The sequence below is a fragment of the Chrysochloris asiatica genome, unplaced genomic scaffold, assembly GCF_000296735.1.
Source record: "Chrysochloris asiatica unplaced genomic scaffold, ChrAsi1.0 scaffold00114, whole genome shotgun sequence".
NCBI classification, from domain to species: domain Eukaryota; kingdom Metazoa; phylum Chordata; class Mammalia; order Afrosoricida; family Chrysochloridae; genus Chrysochloris; species Chrysochloris asiatica.
Window position 1 is genome coordinate 3,174,776 of NW_006408632.1, and position 6,403 is coordinate 3,181,178.

Here is a 6,403-nt window from a genome sequence, read left to right on the forward strand (position 1 = left end):
ATCAATTCTTTGAATTCCTTCTCAGGCATTTTCACAGCCTGCCCATCTTCCAGTATGGAGTGTAGGTCTACTTACAGCTCATTTGCCTCGGTCACTTTATCTCATTTCTGGACTAGTGCAGATATGGTCATCTGCTTCTGTTTTTTGGGCATATTCAGGAGTTATCTGTGGCCTTAAAACTTAGATGGTTGTGTATTTTTGTATTTTTTATGCTTTCTGATCACCTACAGGTAGATGTGATCAGGAAATGGGCTTCCCTTTTCACTCTTCTTCTTGAGAAATTTCAAGATGCCACTGTTGGTTATTGTGACATAACTTAGGATTTAATTTTTAGCCTAGTTCCTTTTTTGTCTGCCTGTTCCACTCCACAATCCCCGTCCAGGCCTTTTTTTAGTTGTAAACAGTTCAGGGCCAGCTGTGGCCATTTGGTTTTAAGTGGAAACTGTTTCTTTAAATTTTGAGTACATCTGTGTGCATGCGTAGTAGAACCCTCCAAGGGTGGGGCTGGAGTGTACACTACCTGAGGCACCCTTATAGTCACCAGATTGGAAGTACACAGACAGCAAGGGACCAATGAACAGATACCAAAAGAAAAGAGTGTCCACACCTTTATCTCCATGGTATGTCAAGTGTCCGTGGCTGCTCTGATCCTTCCTCCACTTGGTCTCACTCAAGATGGTGGCTCTGGGAGCAGCTGAGCATCTTGAATTAGAGAGCAATGGATTTTTTGCTTCTGCTAAAGATTCCCCTAGCTGTAACCTTCCAATCTTCTAAATATTCCTTTATATGTGGTTCAGAGTTCTGGGACCATCCCTGATCCTGCTTGGTCCGGTATTCTGTGTTGTTGCTGACAGAACTCCTTAGTGCACTTCCACCCGATCCACCATCTTGTTCGTTCTCTCCAGTGTCTAAATATTCTTGAGTGCCGTAACCCTTAAACTTTGGCTAGCACTTCTGAGGGATGAGGTGTGAGTCATGTCTTGGGAAAATAAGCTGTGGGAAGTGCCTACAGGGGCTGGACAATGGAAAGGAGAGTAAATTTAAATGTATAAGAATCCAAGGCAAGCCCTTGGTGTTTCCCAACTTTGTTGTTATTAACTGATATTCAGTCAGCCCTAGTCTCATGATCCAAACACATAGATCTCCTGACTTTTTTCCTAATCCCTCTAAGACTGGGAACTCCACTGAAACCTGTTCCACATCATTGTTGTTAAGTGCCATCGAGTCAGTTCTGACCATCAGTGACCCTGGATAGGATTTCCAATTCCACATCATAGTAAAACACAAATCTCCACTGATACATAAGGTACATTGATTAGGAATTGAAACTGTCTCCTGCATAGAAGAAACCCTGGTAACCCAATGGTTAAGCTTTTGGCTACTAGCCAAAGGTTTAGTTATTCAAACTCATCCTCTCCATTGGAAAAAGTTGTGGCAGTCTGTTTCCACAAAAATTTAAAGTCAAGCATAGGAAGGAAGGGAGAATAATTCACTTGCTAGAGGGTTGTCGTCGTTGTTGTTGTTGTTGTTGTTAGGTGCCATCGAGTCCATGCTGACTCTTAGTGACCTTAATGCACACCAGAACGGAACAGTACCGAATCCTGGGCCAACCTAACTATTGTTGCCATGTTTGAGCCCATTGATGTTGCCACTTGGCCAATTCATCTTGCTGTGGGTTTCCTCTTTTTCTCTGACCCTCCACCTTACCAGCATCTGGTCTCTCCTCACAATATGTCTTATGTATGAGAGATGAAGTTGGGCCATCTTGGCCTCCAAGGAGAACTCTGGCTGCACTTCTTCCAACACAGATCTATTAGTTTTTTGGCAGCCCAAGGCAATTTCAATATTCTCTTCCAACACCATAACTCAAAAACATCAATTCATCTATGGTCTTCCTTATTCACTGTTCAACTCTTGCATGCTTATGTGGTTATTGAAAATACCATGGCTTATGCCAGGCACACCTTAGTCCTCAAGCTGACATCTTTAATCTTCAACACTTTAAAAAGGGCTTGTGCAGCAGCTTTGCCCAATGCAATACGTCGTTTGATTTCTTAACTGCTGCTTCCATGAGTGTTGATGGTTGATCTAAGAAGAATGAAGTCCTTGACAACTTCAATTTTTTCTTTGTTGATAAGAATGCTGTTTATTGGTCCAGTGGTGAGGATTTTTGTTTCCTTTACATTGAGATGTAATCCATATCGAAGACTGTGCTCTTTGATCTTCATCAATGAATATTTTAAGTCCTCTTCACTTTCAGCAAGCAAGATTGTATCATCTGCATATCACAGGTTGTGAATGAGTCTTCCTCCAATCCTGATGCCACATTTTTCTTCATATGAACCAGCTTCTTGGATTATTTTCTCAGCATAAAGGTTGAACAAGTATGGTGAAAGAATACAACTTTGTCGTACACTTTTCTTAATTTTAAAACATCCAGTGTTCCCATGTTCTGTTCAAACAACTGCCTCTTGATACATGTACAGATTCCTCATGAGCAGAAGGTAGACCCATGTTAAATCAGGTGATGGAGAGGGCAATATACAAGAAGAGGTTTGGCAGAAGAATGATGAAGACAGATGAAAACACAGTTTTGCAAGGACTAAAGGGGTGTATACACAGCCTTGGAACAACATTTTTCTATGAGTAGATACATGGGCAGATACACAGGCTGAATGGGTATGGGAGGAAAATTAGGAGTATACCCACAAATATATAAAGGTTTGAAAGGGGAAATTATACATGAATATCTTTGCTGTAAATGCACATATGAATGTGATGGGGTATACAGTGGGCAAAGGGATGAAAACTTCTTAGATATTATCAAACATCTAAAGGAAATGAGTTGCTGGGCCTGAGAGGTCAGGACCATGGCCAATTAACATAAGATAATTTACAGACAATATTCTACATCCAACCAGAAAGATGTTTACCTGTGCTTTATTGACTACATAAAGGTTTTTGATTGTGTGGATCATGACAAGTTATGGACAACAGTGAGAATTATGAGTATTCTAAAACACTTAATTGTACTCATGAGGAATCTGTACATGGACCAAGAGGCAGTTTTTCTAACAGAACATGGGAACACTGAATGGTTTAAAGTTAAGAAAGGTATGCGACAGGATTGCATCTTTCACCATACTTGTTCAACCTTTATGCTAAGCAGATAATCCAAGAAGCTGGGTTATATGAAGAAAAGCGTGGCATCAGGTTTGAAGGAAGTCTCATTAACAACCTGCAAGATGCAGATGATACAACCTTGCTTGCTGAAAGTGAAGAGGACTTAAAATATTTACTAATGAAGATCAAAGAGCACATCCTTCAGTATGGATTGAATCTCAATTAAAGAAAACAAAAATCCTCCCCACTGGAACAATAAACAACATTCTTATCAACGGAGAGAAGATTGAGGTTTTCAAGGACTTTGTTCTTAGATCAACTATCAACACTCATGGAAGCAACAGTCAAGAAATCAAACGATGTATTGTATGGGGCAAATGTGCTGCACAAGACCTTTTTAAAGTGTTGGAAGAGCAAAGATGTCAGCTTGAGGACTCAGGTGAGCCTGACCAAAGCCATGGTATTTTCAATAACCTCATATGAATGTGAAAGTTGGACAGTGAATAAGAAAGACCATAGAAGAATTGATGCTTTTGAGTTATGGTGTTGGAGAAGAATATTGAAATTACTTTGGGCTGCCCATAGAACCAACAGATCTGTGTTGGAAGAAGTGCATCCAGAGTTCTCCTTGGAGGCCAGAATGGCCAAACTTCATCTCTCATACTTCAGACATATTGTCAGGAGAGATCAGTTGCTGGAGAATGATATCATGTTTGGTAAGGTGGAGGGTCAGAGAAAAAGAGGAAGACTCCCAGCAAGATGGATAGGCAAAATGGCAGCATCAATTGTCTCAAGCGTGGCAATGATAGTGAGGTTGGCCCAGGATTGGGCAGTGTTTAGTTCTGCTATGCATAAGTTCACTATGAGTTGGTACCTACTCGATGGCATCTAACAACAACAACAGCAACAACTTTTGTGATTAGCATTTGAAACCTTAAAAGCTCATGAAAAAAGCTCATGAATGGTCATGTAAGGTGCAACTATTGATCTGTCCATGTGTGTAAGAAAAAAGAATGATGAGAATTGAAGATGCTTTGAATCAGTTAAACCAGTGGAACATGGGAACATCTTTTCTTGATCATATGCTACCTCTTGAAATAGTTGAGCATCGACTGATTCTTGGTACAATCATTCTGTGTATTCCTTCCATCTTGTTTTGAGTCTTCCTGCATGATTCAGAATTTTGCCAATAGTATATAAGCTGAGGCCTGAATTTTTCTTCAGTTCTTTCAGATAGAGACATCTAAGTATGTTTTTCGCTTTTCATTTTCAAACCCTAGGCCTTTGTACGTTTCAGTGTAATGCTTTGTCTTCTTGAGTTGTCCTTCAGAACTTTTCATTCAGCTATTTCATCATTCCTTTTAGTTGCTTGGGCTTCTTTACATTCAGGAGCAAGTTTCAGAGTCTCTTCTTAAATCCATCTTTGACTTTTCTTTCTTTCCTGCCTTTTTAATGATCTTTGTTTTCTTCATGTATGACATTCTTAATGTAATTTCACAGCTCTTCTTGTCTTTGGTCCTTAGTATATAATGCATCAAAACTCTTTGAGATGGTCTCTAAATTCAGGTTGGGTATATTCAAAGTTTTATTTTGTCTCTCTTGAATTTGTTTTAATTTTCTTCAGCTTCAGTCTGAACTTGAATATGAACAATATATGGTTGATTCAAGTTTTAGCTCCTAGTCTGTTTTGACATGATATTGAACTTCATTTTCACTTCCCACAGATGTCAATTTGATTCCCTTGTGTTCCATTTGGAGGTCCATGTGTATCATTGCCATTTATGTTGTTGAAATAGGTATTTACAATGAATAAATCATTGGTTTGTAAAACGCCGTTGTATGATCTCCAGCATCATTTCTATACCAACACCATTATTTTCCAAATACTGATCCTTCCTTTTATTTCTAACTTTTGCATTCTAATCACCAGTAATTATTAATGAAACTTGATTGCATACTGATCAATTTTATACTGAAGAAGTTGGCAGAATTCTTCAGTTTCATCATCATTTACTTTAGTGGATGGAGCATAAATTTGAGTAATAGTGGCATTAACTGGTATTCCTTGTTGTTGTTGTTGTTGTTGTTGTTGTTGTTGTTGTTAAGTGCCATTGAGTTGCCTCCAACTCATAGAGACCCTGTATAGGGTTTCTGAGATGTAAATCTTTGCAGGAGCAGAAAACCTAATCTTTTTTTCCCACAGAGGAGCTGATGGGCTCGCACCATGGACCTTGTAGTTTGCATGCAGTCAAGACTCATTGTATGGCAGCATAAGGATATTATTCTATCACAGATAGCATTGTACTTCAAGATAGAGTTTGAATTGCTCTTTTTGACAATGAATATGACCCCATTCCTATTGAATTTTTCATTCTAGGCTTTTCAAATGAGCTTGTGGTCCAGTATTTATGCTAATGTCCCACACCAGTACTCCAAAGAAGGGAAATATCAAGTATTTATTCAGCACTTGGAGTAGGATAGTGCTTTTTGAAAATTAAAAATAACAGTTTTTCTGTAGTGTCCTAGTTCTCTTCTCCCTAGCACCATGTTCTCAAGATGCTTTGCTTCTAGGATTGTTATTTTGTTCTGCTTATTCAGATTTTTTCTAAGTTATTGCTGATGAAAGTTATGGATATAGACCTTTTAAGGACAATTGAAATTTAATATTATTGTGCTTTTTTTGAAATATCACTAATCATCTTAGACCCCAAGCTTCTTCATCTGTAAAAGAGAGATAAATACCTCTGGATTGATGTGAAATGTGAAGATTAAATAAGATAATGTATGTATAGTACACAGTATGTAGGACCCTTAAGGACTCCATAAATAACCCTAGCTGTTATGCTCTGCTATTTAAATCACCCAGAACAGAACTCAGAATATATTAAAATCTTAATAATTCTTAGTTCATTTCTCTTCCATTTAGTGTTCAAGGCACGAATCCAGTGGTAGAATTTTAGTTTCTGAAATTGATAGTTGAGTTGTTATGTGCTACTGTGTCAGTTGTGACTCACAGTGACACTAGAGTTTTGAAGGAGTGACTGGTGGGCTTGAACTGCTGATCTTGTAGTTAGCAGTCCATTGATTATCCTACATGGTGATGCCAGGACTCCATGCAAATATGTCTCAAAGGGTACCAGGGAAAAATAAAGAAAGAAGGAACTTTCTGGGAAATATTCTTCAGATCAAACTAAGTGAGATCTTAAATTGCACTTTAAGGTAAATTCTGTTCTGCTAGGCAAGTTCTGGTGGTACTCAGCTACTAATAAAAAAATTAGTG